This window comes from Benincasa hispida, chromosome 10 (assembly GCF_009727055.1).
Source record: "Benincasa hispida cultivar B227 chromosome 10, ASM972705v1, whole genome shotgun sequence".
In the NCBI taxonomy this organism is placed as follows: Eukaryota; Viridiplantae; Streptophyta; class Magnoliopsida; order Cucurbitales; family Cucurbitaceae; genus Benincasa; species Benincasa hispida.
The window spans coordinates 48,507,968-48,527,556 of record NC_052358.1 but is presented as its reverse complement, the minus strand read 5'-3'; the positions used below and the strand labels follow the sequence as shown (position 1 = coordinate 48,527,556).

Below are 19,589 nucleotides of genomic sequence, written 5' to 3'. Positions count from 1 at the left end.
AAGATGATTCGATTAACCACTTTATTCAAATTATTATTAATGTTTTTACGTTGTGATAATCTTCTCGTAGTGAAAATAGCTTTTTAATTTTGAAGTAGATGAGGTACTTATTCTTCTAATTTCAAAGTTTATTTTAAACTCTAATATTATTTTTTTTTATAAAGTTTCATAATAATTCTTTATTGGTTGAAAAATTTTAATAATAATTGCATGTATTTTTTAAAGTTTATAATGTAACTCAATTGCAAAAGCTTAAAAATATAATTATGTATGTGCCAGTATAAATTTAACCGACAGAATAGAATAACTTTGAATTGAATTTTAAATTCATAAGTACTAATTAGTTAGTTATCGATAAAAATAAATAATTTATAAGTTAACTATTTTTTTTAAAAAAAAAAAGAAATCATTATAGTTTAACTTTAATAAATAAAGAGAGCAAAAGAAAATAATATACTATGTTTGTATATTGATTACTTGATTAGTCAACCTAAACTTTTTTTTAGAAGAGTCAACCTAAATTTTTGAAGACACACGTAAACTAAATTTTTATACATAATATATATATATATATAAATTCAACTTTTATTTTGTATCTATGATCATTTATATCTAGAAAGAATTGTGTAAGCGATGTGGATAATATAAAATGCAAGGCCTTTTAAGGTAACAATGGAATAACAAATAAAATTACATTAAATGAAAAATAAATATGGAGAATTACTCTTTTAAAAAAAAAAAATTTAAATAATATTATTTTAATATATATTAACAAAAATAAGGTAGATTGAAAAGATTGACAAAAAATAGGTTTTTTAATCATGTACCCAGTACACATTAAGCCTGAATCGTGTGGGTATACGATTAGTTCTAAATCGTGTATCCAGTACACGAGTGCCTGTTGATCTGGTATGCGCAATATGGTAGTCATGCAGCGTTGATTTGGTACACGATTACCTCAAGTCGTGTACCGGGTACACGACTTCCTTCTCCATTAAACCGTCGCGCGACCCTTTTTCTTCCTCCTTCTAAAACCTTCTTCGTCGATCTTCCTCCATCCAAACATCATCCAAAAACCTCCCAATATATTCGGGAATTTAACCGTCCGTCAAACATCATCCGAAAACATCGTCCAAACCTCCCATTAAACTGTCTGTCTTCCTTCGTTTTTTGAGGTAAAATTTTTTCTTTAATTTTTCCCAATATATAATCTTCATATATATATATATATATATATATATATATATATATATCATTTTATTTGCATTTGGGCTTAACTTAATGTGTAGTTTATGGATCCATGATTTATTTTTGGATATATGTTGAACTTAGAAATTAGATTTTGCTGGATTATTTTTCTAGATGATTATGTTTGCCTATTTGTTGGCTATTTTTTTAGGATTAATTTGTTGGATTGAACCTAGAAATATATGTATATGTTTATAAAAATGAAGATTGCTTCACATATATATTATTTTGTTTGCATTTGGACTGAATTAAATGTATGATTCATGGATATATTATTTTATTTTTATTTGAGCTAATTTAAATGTATAGTTTATGGATCTTAGATTTGGGCCGATTTAAATGTATAGTTTATGAATATTAGATTTGGGCTGATTTAAATGTATAGTTTATGGATCTTAGATTTGAATTGATTTAAATGTATAATATTTAGATTTAGAAATTGGATTTTGTTGGGTTGACATATTAACATTTTTTTTTGTCAACAGTTGAAAAAATCATAATAAATATGTGGATGCATCTTGAAGATTTAGTTATTCTTAAACCTGGAAATGATGGAGACAGTGATATTGATGTTGGAGTTGATGAATTATTTGGAAACTATAGTAGTGGAGAACATGATCTTGAATTGGTACCGTCGGATATGTTCACCCAAATAGATTGGGAAATTACAAATTCAACATGTGAACTAGGGTCTACTTTGGAGGAAAGGTGTAGATAATTGTAGTTTAATAGGAATGTTGTTTAATACTAAAGAAGATTTACAGCTTGCTGTAAAAAAATATTGTGTGACAGAACACTAAGTAGAATCAAATCAAGATCTTTGGTATGTTAACTGTAAATCATGGAGGGATGGTTGTGATTGGAGGTTCGGGCATGTCGGCGTAAAACTTTTGGAATGTTTGAAATCACCCAACTTCAAGGGGAACACTCATGTTTGTTCTAACACAGGATCATTCACAACTTGATTCAAATTTTATGAGTATCGAAATCCAAATTTTGGTTAAAGTTGATCCTAGGGTACTTGTGACCCTACTCCAAGAAGCAATTATAGACGGGTGTGGCAAGCCAAGAGAAAAGCATTGATTGCTGTGTTTGGTGATTGGGAGAAATTATATTCAGAGCTTCCTTATTGATTGATTGTTCTTGTTCATTACAATCTAGGAACACGAACAGATTGACATTTCCTTTCGTCTGATGTGTCAGGTATGACTATTTTTTGTCGATTTTTTTGGTCTTTCAGTCCTGCAAGAGAAGGGTTCAAACATTGTAAGCCATTAATCCAGATCGATGGGACTCATCCCTACGGAAAGTATAAGGAAAAATTATTAACTGCCTTATCTATTGATGCAAACAGGCATATATTTCCCCTTGCTTTTGTTATTATTGAAGGTGAAAATTCGTCTAGTTGGTCATGATTTTTGTGGGCATTGCGTGAATATGTTACCCAAAGAGATGGTATTTGCTTGATTTCTGATAGACATAAGGGCATTATTGTTGCAATTAATAATGAAGAAATTGGTTGGAGCGGACCTAGAGCGTACCATCGATATTTTCTTTGCCATATTGCCAGTAATTTCAATACTGAATATAAATCAAAGCAACTAAAAGATTTGGTGTTTAAGGCAAGAAATCAACACCAAAGGCGAGAGTTCATTCGATGCATGAAAGAATTTAAACAATTGACCCTGAATGCCTTGAATATTTTTCAGATATTAACATAGAAAAATGGACTCAATCTCATGGCGATGGGTACCGCTATGGGTGAATGACAAACAATGTAGCTGAATGCATGAATAGTGTTTTCAAATGTGCTAGAATGTTACCAATTACTTCTTTGGTTAGGCTAACATTTTATCGCACAATACTGTATTTTGAACATCGAAGACAAGAAATTAGTGAAGCACTCGATCGTGGGGACATGTATACAGAATATGCCCTGAGAAAACTTGAGGTGGGAAAAACGAGCATCTACGCATACGATGACATCTATTGACAAGGAAAGTCAAACTTTTGAAGTACAAACTGGCATAAGTATGATTTCTCCCTATAAAGGACAACACACACAAGTTTTGAGCTTGAAAGAAGGAACATGTTCTTATAATAAGTGGCAGTCATTCAAGATTCCATGCTCTCATGTAATTACAGTTTGTAATTACATGCGTTTGACATACATACCACTTATTGATGAATGCTACAAATTGTTCAATTTCAAGCGATGTTATGAAGGTCGCTTCCATCCAATAGAACACCCAGATTATTGGCCAAAATTATCATTTACAGAAGTTCGTCCGAATGCAGACTTACTAAGAGAACAAAAGTACGAGCATTCATAATGAAATGGATTGGAAGGAGGCAAGCCAAAAAGTTCGATGTACAATTTGCAAGAGAGAATGACATAACATACGCACTTGTCCACAACGTATATTAGGTACTTCATCTTCGAGTCATTAGGTGTATCTTTTATGTACTTATATTTTTTATGTACTTTTATTTTTCATGTAACTGTATCTTTTATGTACTTATATTTTTTATGTAATTGTACTTTTTATGTAATGAATTTATTTTTCATGTAATTGTATCTTTTTATGTATTTTTATGTATCTTTTATATGATGATTTTATTATGTAATGTAATTTGAACTTCTTAGGTAATGGAGCATGGTCCTTCTAATCCTATACAATTATATCAACAAAATATGCATCGTTCACAATCGATATGAGATAATTCTTCTACAGTAGTTTTGAGTAGTCAGAGAAGGGAGGCATCTGCACGATATACTATCCCATTTGATCACCGCATTATCCCCTACATTGAACAGACAGGTTTTCTTAAGGTTGTACAAATCGAATTTATCCAGCTTGATTGGCACCTTATTACTGCTCTAGTTGAGCATTGGAGACCAGAAACCCATACATTTCTCTTGCCTTGTGAGGAATGTACAATTATGCTGCAGGATGTTGCCATACAGTTTGGGTTACGAGTGGACGGACAACCATTGACAGGTTCACTACAATATGATTGGAAGAATGTTTGTGAAGAGCTCTTAGGCGTTCTACCAGATGATCTAAAAGGCTCAAGATTGAGTATCCCCTAGTTGGCGTCTCAGTTTACGGAATTACCTCCTGATTCTGACGACATCAGCATACGTAGGTATGCACGGGCATACATTACGCAACTTATTGAAGGATTTTTGTTAGCTGACAAGTCAAATACTCTAGTGCATCTCATGTTCCTCCCGCTACTATCTGATTTCGAGCATGCTGATACATACTCGTGGGGTGGTGCATGTCTTGCATGGTTGTATAGAGAACTTGTCGGGCTACCAATGCACAAGCGTTGGAAATAACGGAGCCACTAATACTACTACAGGTATGGGCTTATGATAGATTTCCAATTATAGCACCGCAAGTCCAATAACAGGCCCCAGATCATCGTCCACTTAGTACCAGGTATTATTTCATTTATATATGTATTTTATTATCATTTTATGTAAGAATATAAATTAATTGTATTTTTTATACTTTTAGATGGAGTGGTGTATTAGCTGCCTCTGTACAGTCAGCAAATATATTGCTCGTGTACCAAAAAATATTTGATAGACTGATGCATAATCAGGTAATAAATGTATATATAAATGAATATTTAAAACATTTTGGATGTATACTTATCTTCTTTTTTTTTTGTCAAATTAATTGGACGTCATACACACAACAGATTTGGTCATCATTACCTGATTACTGTTTTGATGGTGAAGACATCTGGTTGACCGTTAGTCCTCTCATATGCTTCCATATAGTAGAGTGGCATGATCGTGTGGTGAGATAGTTCGGTCTGCGACAAAGGATATCTTCATTGTCCTATACACTTCCAGCACTACACCAGATTGATTTGAGAGGTAAGCACGACCAAGACTAGCATCGAATCCACGCGGAATATATATCCTACTGGCATGGACGACGTAATTGTTGTGCACAGGGAGAATTAACAAATGAGCCAGTTGTATCAGATGACTACTTTTCCTGGTACGATTCAATCACAAGGCGATTTATCACACCTGACGACGCTTACTATTACTGCATGGTAAGAGATTTAAAATCAGACATTTTCCATATATATGATATGAATATTGTTTAATATTTATTTTTTCATTGTACAGAATAATTTTATCGGAGATGTACAACATTATTTAGTGCAGCACAACTTACCAGAGTTGGGTTCAATGTATCAGCAAACATTGGTCAACATAAAAGGTATTATTCAACAAACAAGACGACTCAATGTTGCTGACACCAATTGAAGATGTATTCATCGTAGACGACAACGACAGTAGGGTGAACCTAATTTAGAGGGACATGAAGACAATCCCATGAGGGGGTAAGGGTCAGAGGGTCGTTTTTAAATTTCATGTAAACTTTTATTTTCAAATTCAAGAACTAATTGTAAATATTCTTTGATATCATGACATCTTTTTTTTAATATGAGTGCAGAATAATTATGTTTTCATTGTAGATTAAATATATAATTAAGTTTAATAATGAAGAAATTTGTGGACCCATTCCTAAAGTCTTAATATTGTTGTACATCTCCAATTAAAAAATAATAATTATTCAATCTATTTTTTTTAATAAAAAAAACAAATCGTGGATCGGATCCACGATTATGACAATCGTGAACCTGGTCCACGAGTCTCCATGTGACCGGTCGACCAAGTCAGCCGACATGGTACTAACTGAATTAAACGTTAACGTGTACCCCGTACACGATTTTGCCACATGGTAATCGTGTACTCCGTATATGATTTCACTACACTACTTTGTCAATACTTTTAATATCCGCCTATTTTTAAAAATACTTTCCCATATGCCCTATTTTTGTCAATAGTTTAAAAAAATACTATACTTTTGAACTTCATCCCTTTTTTCATCTAACCTCTTACTCTTCAACATAATTTAGAGAAGAACAACATAAATAGAAGCATGAGATTAAGGGGGGGAAAAGTAAGAAATGATTTGGAAAGGGGAATAACAAAAACAAAATTACATTAAATGAATAGTGAATATGAAAAATATTACGCTTTTCATCTGCCCTCCTCCCACACTTAGTTTAGGAAACACCATAAGAAAAGAGGTTCATTGATCCATGAGATTACAAAAGAATCGAGAAAAAATCATAACAAAATATAAAGAAAGAGAGAATAGGAAGGAAGAGAGACACCTTACAAAATTGGGGGTGGGATTGTCATTTTATAAAAAAAAAAATTCAGATTCAAATTTTATATGATTCGATTTTAAATCAAATTTGGAAAAAAAAAATTAAGATTGAAACCAACTTTGCTCTTGTTTAAGAGTGTTAATATATAGTATTAAATGGATATAGTTGAAAATTTGATTTTTTTTTTAAATAATTTTTTTTTAATAAATAATGACAAAAAATAAGATTGGGGGGAAAGTATTCCAAAAAATAGGTGTTTTGGGAAAGTATTGACAAAATTAGAGTACTGGAATCGTGTATCAGGTACACGATTTCCATATGGCATACTCGTGTACCGGCCATTTAATCCAGTCAGCTGTCCACGTCAACTGACTGATTGACCGGTCAAGCGAACTCGTGTACCCGGTACACGATTCACTTATAAATTTTTTTTTCTTTTTTTTAAAAGTTAATTGTTAAACTTAATTATATAACTTAATTCCTTCATTATTGCTTATAATTATTTTTGTAATTGTTAAACTTAATTATTAAACTTAATTATATATTTAATCTACAATGAAAACATCTTCCACTCATATTAAAAAAAAAATACCATGATATTTAAAAATATTTACAATTTGTTCTTTAATTTACAATTTAAAAATGATACAATGTGGAATTTAAAAAGACGTACCCCCCCCCCCCCCCCGGCCTTTACTCCTCATGGGGTTGTCTTTGTGTCCCTTTAAATTAGTTCGCCCCGTTGTCGCTGTTGTCTACGACGAATACATCTTCGATTGGTGTCAGCAACATTGAGTCGTCTTATTTGTTGAATAATACTTTCTAAGTTGACCAATATTTGCTGACACATTGAACCCAATTTTGGTAAGTTGTTCTTGTACTGAATATTGTTGAACATCGCCGATAAAATTATTCTGTAGAATAAAAAAAAATATATTAAACAATATTCATATTATATATATGGAAAATGTTTGATTTTAAATCTCTTACCATGCAGTAATAGTAAACGCCGTCATGTGAGATAAATTGCCTCGTGATCGAATTGTACACAGGAAAGTAGTCGTCTGATACAGCTGGCTCATTTGTCAATTCTTCCTATGCCACAACGATCACGTCATCCATGCTAGTAGGATAAATATTCCGCATGGATTCGACGCCAGTCTTGGTCGTGCTTACCTCTTAAATCGATCTGGTGTGGTGCTGGGAGTGTATAGAACAACGAAGGTATCGTTTGTCGCATACCAAACTGTCTCAACATATGATCTGGATGATGCCACTCTACTATATGGAAGCATATAAGAGGACTAACAGTCAACAAGATATCTTTACCATCACGACAATATTCAGGTAAGGACGACCAAATCTATGTGTATGGCGTTCAAATAATCTGACAAAAAAAATAATAATAATAAGTATACATATAAAATTTTTTAAATATTCATTTATATACATATTTACTACATGATTTGACGTCAACATGTCGAATATTTTTCTGTACACAAGCAACATATTTGCTGTCTGTTCAGAGGCAGCTAATACACCACTCCATCTAAAATTATAAAAAATACAACTAATTTATATTCTTACATAAAATAGTAACAAAATAAATATATAAATAAAATAATACCTGGCACTAAGTGGACGATGATCTGGGGCCTGTAGTTGGACTTGTGGTGCTATACATGGAAATCAATTATAAACCTATACTTGTAATAGTATCAGTGGTCCCACTATTTCCAACGCTTGTGCATTGGAAGCCCAACAAAGTTCTCTGTACAACCATGCAAGACATGTACCACCCCACGAGTACGTACCGGCATGCTCGAAATCAGACATAATGGGAGGAACATGAGATGCACCAGAGTATTTGACTTGTCGGCAAATAAAAAATCCTCCAATAAGCTGCAGGATGTATACTCGTGCGTACCTACGCACGCTGATGTCGTCGGCATCAGGACGTAATTCGGGAAACTGAGACACCAACCAAGGGATACTCAATCTTGATCCCTTCAGATCCTCTAGTAGAACCCTAAGAGCTCTTTACAAACGTTCTTCCAGTCATACTGTAGTGAGCCTGTCAGTGGTTGTCTGTCCACTCGTAACCCAAACTGTACGGCAATATCCTGCAGCGTAATCGTACATTCCCCATAGGGCAGGTGAAATGTGTGGGTCTCTGGTCTCCAGCGCTCAATTAGAGCAGTAATCAAGTGCTAATCAAGCTGGATGAAACCAATCTGTGCAACCCCAAGAAAACCTGTCTCCTGAATATATGGAATAATGCGGTGATCAAATAAGATAGTATGTTGTGCAGTCACCTCCCTCCTCCGAAAACTCAACACTATAATGGAAGAACTATCTCATACGTGTTTTGTTGGTACAATTGTACAGGATTAGAAGGATCAGGCTCCATTACCTAAAAAGTTCAAATTATATTACACAATAGAATCCATGACATAAATGATACATAAAAAGTACATAAAAAAATACAATTACATGAAATAAGTTTATTACATAAATTCATTATAAATACATAAAGAATAAAAATACATGAAATATACAATTACATGAAAAATATAAATACATAAAGAATACAAATACATGAAAAATATAAATACATGAAGAATACAAATACATGAAATATACAAGTAAAAAAAAATACACCTAATGACCCGAAGACGAGAAGCACCCAGTGTACTGTGTGGACAAGTGCATCTGTTATGTTTTTCTCTTTTACAAATTATACATCGCACTTTTTGGCTTGCTTCTCTCCAATCCATTTCATTATGAATGCGCATACTTTTTGGCCGACCTTGTTCTCTGAGTAAGTCCGCATTTGGACGAACTTCTGTAAATGATAATTCTAGCCAATAATCTGGGTGTCGAATTGGATGGAAGCGGCCTTTATAACAATGCATGAAATTGGATAATTTGTAGCATTCATCAATAAGTGGTAGGTATGTCAAATGCATGTAATTACAAACTACAATTACATGAGAGCATGGAATCTTGAATGATTGCCACTTATTGCAAGAACATGTCCCTTCTTTCAAGCTTAAAACTTGGGTGTGTTGTCCTTTGTAGGGAGAAATCATACTTATGCCAGTTTGTACTTCGAAAGTTTGACTTTCCCTGTCAATGGATGTCATCGTATGTGCCGATGCTCGTTTTTCCCACCTCTACAGTTTCTTTAGGGCATATTCTGTATATATGTCCCCACGATCGAGTGCTTCACTAATTTCTTATCTCTGGCGTTCAAAATACAATATTGTGCGATAGAATGTTAGCCTAACCAAAAAAGTAATGGGTAACATTCTAGCACTTTTGAAAACGTCGTTCATGCATTCAGTTGCATTGCTGGTCATCCACCTATAGCGGTACCCACCGTCATGTGACTGTGTCTATTTTTCTAAGTCAATGTCTGAAAAAAATTCAAGACATTCAGGGTGCAATTGTTTTAATTCTTTCATGCACCAAATGAACTTACGCCTTTGGTGTTGATTTCCAGCCTTAAACACCAAATTTTTTAATTGCTTCGATTCGTATTTTGTATTGAAATTACTGGAAATATGGCGAAGACAATATCGGTGGTACGCTCTAGGTTCACTCCAACCAATTTCTTCATTATTAATTACAGCAAGAATGTCCTTATGTCTGTCAGAAATCAAGCAAATACCTGAGTTCCATCAACCTGGATTAATGGCCCACAATGGTTGAACCTTCTCTTGCAGGACCAAAATACCAAAAAACTTGTCAAAAAATAGTCGTACCTGGCAGAGGGAAAGAAAAACCAATCTGTTCGTATTCCTGGATTGTAATGAACAACAACACTCAGCCAATATGGAAGCTCCGAATATGATTTCTCCTAATCGCCAAACACGACAATTAACGCTTTTCTCTTGGCTTGCCACACCCATCTATAATTGACATTATAGCCATATTGTCTTTTAATGGCTTTTTAAAGTAGGGCCACAGGTACTCCAGGATCAACTCTAACCAAATTTTGAATTTCGATATTCATGAAATTTGAATCCAGTTGTGAATGATCCTGTGTCAATTCTGAAAACAAACATGAGTGTTCTCCTTGAAGTTTTTTGATTTCGAACATCCCATGAGTTTTGCGCCGACATGCCCGTAGCCTTCAAGCACAACCGTCACTCTATGATTTACATTTAACATACCAAAGATCCTGATTTGATTCCACTACGACAATTTCGTAGTGTTTTGTCGCACAATATTTTTTTATAGCAAGCTGTAAATCTTCTTTGGTATTAAACAACATTCCTTTTTGTATTAAACTATAGTTATCTACCCCTACATTCCTTTCTTCCAAAGTAAACCCTAGTTCACACGTTGAATTTATCATTTCCCAATCTATTTGGGTGAACATTTCCGACGGTACCAACTCAAGATCATGTTCACCACTACTGTCGTTTCCAAATAATTCTGTTGGTCGTCACCAACTATAATTTCCCGCTGACCGAAGCCGACTATATTTTCCCGCCAAGTATCTTTTCAAGCATGCTAGCTATATATCCCGGGTACAATTCCAGTTTCCAACACAAACATACAAGCAATATCTTAACAAGCATAGTAATCAGATAATCATATATCCCTGATCATGCCAATTAAACATTATCCCCTATATATATTTACCTATATATAGTAATTATATCAATAATACAACACACAATAACCACTCACTTTGGTTGGTTAGGAACTTTCCTTTCCGAAGTTCCTTAGGTTTCCTTGGTTTCCCTTTTGAATCCTGAATTCCAGATTCAAATGTCATCTTAGATTACTCATAGTTCCATATCTTATTTTCAGATACTTCCTTCTGCAAAAATGTTCTAAAATGTCTCAGGAAGTTTACCATAAAATCTTAGCTCATAACTTGTCGCAACTTTAACGTCAATGTCACTATCTCTATCATTTCCAGGTTCAAGAATTACTAAATCTTCAGGACGCATCGATATATTTATTATGTTTTTTTCAATTGTTATAGTTAACAAAAAAATATGTTAATATGTCAACCCAACAAACTCTAATTTCTAAGTTTTCTAAGTTTAAATCAATCATACATAAACTAAATCAATATAAACTATACATATAAGATTTCTAAATTTAAATCAATTCAAACAAATAAAAAAAATGTAAATCAGCCCAAAAACATACATAAACTAAATCATACATAAACTATACATAAACTAAATCATACATAACTATACATAAACTAAATCATACATAAACTAAATCATACATAAACTAAATAATTCATAAACTATATATAAACTAAATAATATATAAACTAAATCATACATAAACTATACATAAACTATACATAAACTAAATAATACATAAACTAAATCATACATAAACTATATAATACATAAACTATATCATACATAAACTATACATAAACTAAATAATACATAAAACTAAATCATACATAAACTATACATATAAACTAAATCATACATAAACTATACATAAACTAAGTTTAAAATAAACTCAGCCCAAAAACATGCAAAAACATTATATAATGTATATATATATATATATACTAGAGAAAGAAATATACCATAGAAACGAGCAAAAATCAGTAGCAAAAAAGGTATGAAAATCGAGCAACATGACCGCTACAATGGAGGATTCGGTGAGGATCAAATGGAGGACTGAAAATCGAGCAAAATCGAAATTTTGGAAGATTCAGTGAAATAGATGCCTCGGTGAGAAAAATCAACGAGATTTTTGGTTAGTAGAAAACAAAATAGAAGAAGAAATCGAAAAGCAAAAATCGATGAGAGGAAGGAATCGTGGGTCTCGGTGAGGAAATCGATTATAAGCGACGGTGAGGAAGAAGAATGGGCATTTCAGTGAGGAAGAATAAGGGTTCGGGTGGAGGTTTTAATGCATGGAAGTCATGTACCCGGAATATGACTATAATCGTGTACCCGATACATGATTCCCTCAGTCAAACCTACATGACTGCCACCCCAGACTAGGCATGCTAGGTGGCCAGGTACTCATGTATCCTATACACGATTAAGGTGTAATCGTGTACCGATTTAAACACTTTAGGAATACTTTCCCCCAACCCTATTTTTGGCATTATTTATTAAAAAAAAAAACATTATTTTAAAAAAAAATCTGAAAATTTATATAAATTAAAGAAAATGAGATTTTTATTATTGAAAATATAAATTAATAGATAAAATTAGGTTTTTTTTGTATAAAAAAAATCTCATCATTTTAACGTGGATGATAGATTTTTGTTGGAAAACTTTTTAAAAGGTGGAATGAGGAATTGATCTAGATGAGTTGCCTTCGTATAAAGTATTATACGAATTCAGCTATCAGCTACCTAGACGCTATCATCATGACGAGATCATTTGGGACCTTGATAAAAAATGACTTTTTACTATTATAAGTGCTTGTTTTTTGGGTTAAAACTCATTGACTTGACTGCAACTGATTTGTTCTTTGGGAATGCTTCTAAGGTCCTATGGCAATCCATGTGGAAGACTAAAGCTCCTCTAAAACCTAAAATATGCTGCCAGAGAGTTATTCATAACATTTTTTTAACTAAAATTAATCTTGCCAAAAAAGGCATCCAATCTGATTTCATGTGTGTGTTTTGCATGACTCGTGTGGAAACAATACATCTTATATGGTACTGTTTGATAACTAGAAAAAAAATCCAGTAGATAAATCAAAACAATAAAGAAATATACAGTGGTTCGACCAATTTGGTTTATATTCATTTTGAGAATCAACTTGAATGAACACGTTACAGAAAAATAACAAATATCAACAATCTGTATTTTATGATGGCTATCACGATTAACCCACCTCTTGATCGAGACAAATCATCGAGAAAAATACCCACTGATATCGAGAGACACGCGTGGTAAACGACCTCTAGAATGAAGCGCAATCCGTCCGAAATGGACCCTGAACTGTGGCCGTAAAAACCATAGATGAACCCGTCACAAACCGAAAAAAACCGCGTCAGAAATCACCTGAACTAGAGAACCCAAGCTGCTGAACGATATTGTCACGGAATCGAGAACCCACACGTTGCAACAACCCTCTGCAATCGAAGACCCAAATCGCCAAAACGCCTAAAACGGATCGGACAACCATGGTTGAGAACAACCAGCATCGGCGAGGTTAGCTGAAGTTCACTCTCTATCTAGGCATGGTGTCGTGTCATGCGGCTGCCCTCCCAATCCTTTCTTTATGAGCTACACGATGGGTGCTCTAAATTGGAGAAGATCCCATTAATTACAAAAATGCCACAAATCAATAATTACAAAACTGTCATTGATTGGACTTTTAATTCCATCAATTTTCTTAATAAAACCTACCTAAATTACTTGTTATTTTCTATACATCTCCCTCATATCAAGAATATTCAAGTAATGATTCTCCACTCACACTATCATCCAGATTTAACATTCAGTTCATTTAACAAGTCTATGAGGTTAACATATATGAAAAATTCTCAACTGTACGAACTTTGACCAATTCAACATCTTTCTTAGTAACAACTTCTCTGATAAAATGAAATTTTACATTGATATGCTTAGACCGTTCGTGATGAGATGGATTCTTCACAAGATGAGAAAAAATCTCTATTTGACAGGGTTTCTTCCAATCCGGTTAAATTTCATCCAAATGTAGTATCTTCTCTAGGCAAAATTTTTGAAACATTGTGGAAATTCCATTTTCCCTACGATTAGTAAATTATTTCAATATTGGACCTTGGACATATCGCCCGTCTCCACCCTCAACAGAAAATAAGAGCTTTGGCTTCAGCACGGCCATACATAACATAGAAATCACACTTGGGAAGGGGGGACAATTATGCTGGTCCTTTGGGACTCGAACTATTACTCAACAGAAAATAAGAGCTTTGGCTTCTTCTCATCAAACGAATGGCATCTTCTTCTAAATTTGGAGTATCCTACTTTCACGCAATTCACAGAAAGAAAATACCAAAGAATCCACTTTTGTTTCGGGAAATTTCCAAACGAACAATTTCAGAAAAGTAACTCCATTCCCAACGGTCCAAAGATTATAACATTCTGGCTATCACAACGAACGATAGGAATAAACTCCTGCGCAACAACTCACTAACAATACATTTTAACCACACTGCCTCTTTAGCAGCTTCACCTACTTAAATATACTATAGACAAAGCAACAACTAACTGTAGCAACTTTCTAACTGACCACATTACCATTGATAGCTTTAAAAAAGAACTATTATTCCTAACTTAATTTAGGCTCATTATCGGATTTTACGTGTTTATTTCCCTATTTTGTAGATGTCGAGCAATCAAGAGGTAGAATTAATCATTTAGTGAAGAACGGGGTTAATTTGAAGCAATTTGGAGTTGATTTGAGCATTTGGGCTTCAAAGGAGTTGAAAAGACCAAAATGCCCCTATCAGGGTGTCACAATGTTCGTAATTTGGCTAGGTCTGATGCTCGTGCAACGTTTAGAGGCAGTAGATCGTGATGTAGGGGGCATTGCAACACTGCCCCTAGCATTGCAACGCTCCGGAGTTAGAACATCGCCATCGTTGCAATGCCACGCAACGCTCAAACCCATCGTTGTGTGACAAAATGCTCAATGTTGTAACGCTACGAACTTTGACGGACGGAGTGTGAAGCATGCACGCAAGATAGCGTTACCCCCTAGATTTTTGCCTTAACGCTCTCTTTCCGCCGCTTCAGCTTTGCAACGCAATTTCTAGCGTTGCGATGTTGTCTTAATTTTCTATAAATATCCCTCTTCGATTTTAGGTCAAAAGAGGCTAACTTTTGGGGGTTGAACTGATGGAGACCGAAATTAAACTTCAATCTTCTTCCTTTCCCATCAGACTTTAGTATCTTTAGGTTAGTTTTTCTTTTTATTTTGAGTTGTAATCAATGGATTGTATGTGTATCTCGGATTTGTCTATGAATTAAGAGGTAACTCCTATCTAATTTCTTTTGAGCAAGAGCCCTATGTTTATTTTTTGAAGGTTTTCTAATTAATTTAACCGAATTATTGTGAACTCTTTAGAATGATTTGATTGAATCTTAATGGAATTTTTATAAATTGATATGACAAATTAGGGTCTTGAAATTCTTGTTTGCAAAATCGTCATAGCCTATGCATATATTGATTGATTTAGTTGCGCATATTAGGATCACTTGTGTAAGGTCTAGACTTTTTCTGACCAAATGCATATGCCCTAATATAATCTTTTCCAAATAAATCATGCTATAAGATATTATTTTTCCTGCTTGTAGTATGTCTCAATAATTGAACCCTTTTGTAATGCAATTCAATTTTAACTTGTATGTCGCTAAGAATGAAGAGTTGTAAATTGAGTTAGAATTTGGCTAATTGAGCTATTAGATTTTCTAATAGGTTGAGGGGTTGACAGATTCATTGTAATTAATTGATGCCTAATGAAAGAAATTGCATAGGAAACTCTCTCTTGCTCTAGAAATTAGATAGACTCTATTATAGATTACATTTACCCTCCATTTACCGCTCTAGTTATAAAATTAACTTAACAAAAAAAATCGCGCTTCCCTGTGGATTGACTCGGACTTACCACTGTTGCTACATTTTAGTTGTAATAGGAGTAGTTTGGAATATACAATTTTTCTTTTAATTAAGTTTGAAGCTTATTAACAACGTAAGTTTCGGACTTCGTAAAAAATGGCGCCGTTGCCGGGGAAGCCATTGATGTTTCGTTAGTTAAAATTCTAGTTAAAGTATTCTTTTGCTTTTGATTTGTTTTCCTTTTTGTGTTAGTATTTTAAGCATGGATAGATATCATCAACAAGGATGAGGACAATCGAGTGGAGCATCTCGACTTAGTGACGAGGTTCGTGACCTTCGAGATCAACTTGCTGAGTTAACTTCTTTGGTTAGTCAGTTGGTTACAGGTAGCCTATAGCAGGTAGAAGCATGTAGTACTGATCACCTTGAGCAAGCATGCTCAAGTCTACAGTGGAGCCCTATGCCACGAGACTACTCCATGCAAGGGTATCCTAGTTATATGGATGACGATTTTCATTAGCCTAGATGGGAGGAGTTTTATGGCTATGGAAACCTAGGATGGGACCAATTCTACTATGACTCACACCTTGCCACATCCGACATGATGATGCATGCTTATACCACTGACTCAGGTATGTCATTAGAAGATGTGATTAGACAACTTACTATTAACAATATTGTTTTTGAGCAAGAGATCCGCGACCTTCAGGAGAGCTTTAGGTTTCAAACTGAGGTTGGAGCTGATCTTCAGAGTTTGAGAGACAGACCTGCAGTGATGAGGTAATCTATGTCGACATTAAGGATGAGTTGGAGGATAGCATGCCATGTTTAGAATCAATTTGTGAGGACTATGGAGAATCTGAGCCTAAACCCGTCGAATCCCAGGTGAGCCCTGTTCCACTGTCTGGTATATCGTATATTTTTTTTTTTTTTTTTTTTTTTTTTTTTTTTTTTTTTTTTTTTTTTTTTTTTTTTTGTTCTTCTTGTTCTCAAGAGTAAGTTGAGTCAGAGTTTTTTATTGATGTTAAAAAAAATTCCTTCTTGGAGGGAGCTAGTGAAAAATTTACTACATTTTCATCCGACATCTTCTCACCGATTTTATTGAGATCAACAACTAATCTTTTAAAATTCATCCAAGTTCTTTTCTAAGTCTTTACTTAGTCCATCTTATGTTAAAAAAATTTCTCTTTTAGATATAATTTATTTGGCTTATTTGGCAAAGAATTAGTCAAGACTTTCTAACTTTTTCCATAACACCACCGGTAGTGGTAGGCTCATCTACTAGCCTAAGCACAGATAGAGTATTATTGTAAGCTATTTCATAGTATCCTTTTTCTCAATTTCTGTAATCGTTGGCATAAAGTCTTTTTCGCCTAAGATTTTAGCTACTTTTTATTGAACTAAAAGAACCATAATTTTTTTCCTCCATAACCCGAAATCATCCTTCCCATTAAATTCGTGTAGACAAAGAAACCATACGTCAAATTTACCTCAACAAAAAATAACCTGAATAAAGAATTTAACATCACACTACCATACACACCCTTTGGATCAAGTGGAGCTCTAATACCACTTATAAAATTAAATCGAACTCAGAATGTCCAAAGAACACACTACCATACACACCTTTTGGATCAAGTGGAGCTCTAATACCATCTGTAAAATTAAATCGAACTCAGAATGCCCAAAGAACACACTACCATACACACCTTTTGAATCAAGTGGAGCTCTAATACCACTTGTAAAATTAAAAGGAACTCAGAATGCTCAAAGAGAATGCACACATCCAGCAGATAAATCAAAACAATAAAGAATAGAACAGAGACACAATAATATATATTCGTTCGATCAATTTAGTCTACATCGACCAGAAATAACTGAGTTACAGAAAAATAATAAATATCAACAATCTGTAACTATGATGGCGATCACGATTAACCAGCCTCTTGACTGGGACTAATTGTTGAGCAAAACACCCACTGATACCTAGAGAAACATGTGATAAACGACCTGTAGAACGAAGCCCAATCCGTCCGAAATTGACCCCTAAACCGTGGCCGTAAAAACCATGGATGAAACCCGTCACAAATTGGAAAAAACCACGCTGAAAATCACCTGAACCGAAGAACCCAAGTCGCTGAACGATACTGTCACAGAATTGGAAACCCACACGTTGAAGCAACCCACAACCCTCTACAATCGAAGACCGAAACCACCAAAACGCCTAAACCGGACCAGACGACTCCACCTACTGCTGAGAGCCACTAGCGTCGATGCCGTCTGATCGAAGCCCAATGTCGACCACATCTTCTAGGTCTACTGAAGTTCACTCTCTCTCTAGGCATGGTGTTGTGTAATGCCGCTGCACTCCCAATCCCTACACGATGGGTGCCCTAAATCGGAGAAGATCCAATTAATTACAAAAAAATTCACAAATCCATAATTACAAGATTGTCCTTGGGCCTTTAATTCTACCAATTTCCCTAATAAAAGCCCACTTCATTATTTTCTACTATAGATTTTGGAGGGAAAGAATAAGTTGGTGTTCTAGATGCAATCGATAGAAGTTGAGTCCATCAATGATTCAATTAGCATATATATTCTTGAGATTCGACCTGAGAGAGAGGCATCTAGTGGTAAAAGGCTCTGTGGAGATCCTCCGTCTATGTATTAAGCCTCCAACTGGGTGGCATCCTCCCAAGGTATCCTTCTATAAGTTAAATATGGATGTTATTTGCAACTCTGTCTCTAAGCTGAGCTATCTGGATTGGGTGCTTTGAGACTATCTAGTTCGTGTACGTCTTATTGGATTGAAATTTATACCTCGATGCAAGGAGGTAAAGATTCTTGAAGCGAGACATTTGTCATGGGCTTGAGAGTACTTCCTCCCTTCATATCTTTAATCTTTTGGTTGAATCTGACTGTTTGGAGGATATTAATTTGTTGAATGAGATGCGATCAATATTTCTAAAGATTATTTCTTTATTGAGAGGCTAAAATTTGGTGATGTGGACTCGGAATTGTCTCATTTTCACCGTAGTCAAGATGTATTGATATATTTTGTTGAGAATAAGGCTCTAGAGGATCTGGAATCTTCCATTTTTCATACTCATTATCTTGATTGATTTACTCTGATTATGTCCCTTTGTTATGTTGTAGCTTGTCAAAGCTTTGTCACCTTTGGATTGTTTTGTCTTTTAGGAAAAAAAAAGTTTGTGTTAATTGAGTTTCATCTAATATTTTGTACTACTATACCCTTCTTAAATGCAAAATGGCTATATTCATCCTTTCCTTTTATCATATATTAATTTTTTATATGATTCAATAATGAAGGGAATAGTGACGTCAAAATTTTCTATCATCTAAATTCTCTAAAAATAGTCTCAAACTTTCAGTTATGTGTCTAATAAATTAATGAATTTAAAAGCGTTTAAAAATTCATGACTAAATTTATAATTTATAAAATTTAATGAGTTATAACATTTAAGGACCAAATAGACGCAAACTTTAAAATTTAGGAACTTAAGTTATTATTGGATCAAATATATATTATAGTAATGACATGA

The 19,589-nt window shown here is 34.1% G+C and overlaps 1 long non-coding RNA gene across 1 annotated transcript; it reads right to left on the bottom strand.

The window, feature by feature from the left end:
- Positions 1 to 17,817: 17,817 nt before the first annotated feature.
- On the bottom strand, positions 17,818 to 18,984 carry LOC120088565. The gene is made up of 2 exons (XR_005484962.1): positions 18,639 to 18,984; positions 17,818 to 18,416 (listed from the first exon to the last, which is right to left on the bottom strand). It is a non-coding gene; the product is annotated as an uncharacterized LOC120088565 (long non-coding RNA).
- Between the last annotated feature and the right edge of the window lie 605 nt (positions 18,985 to 19,589).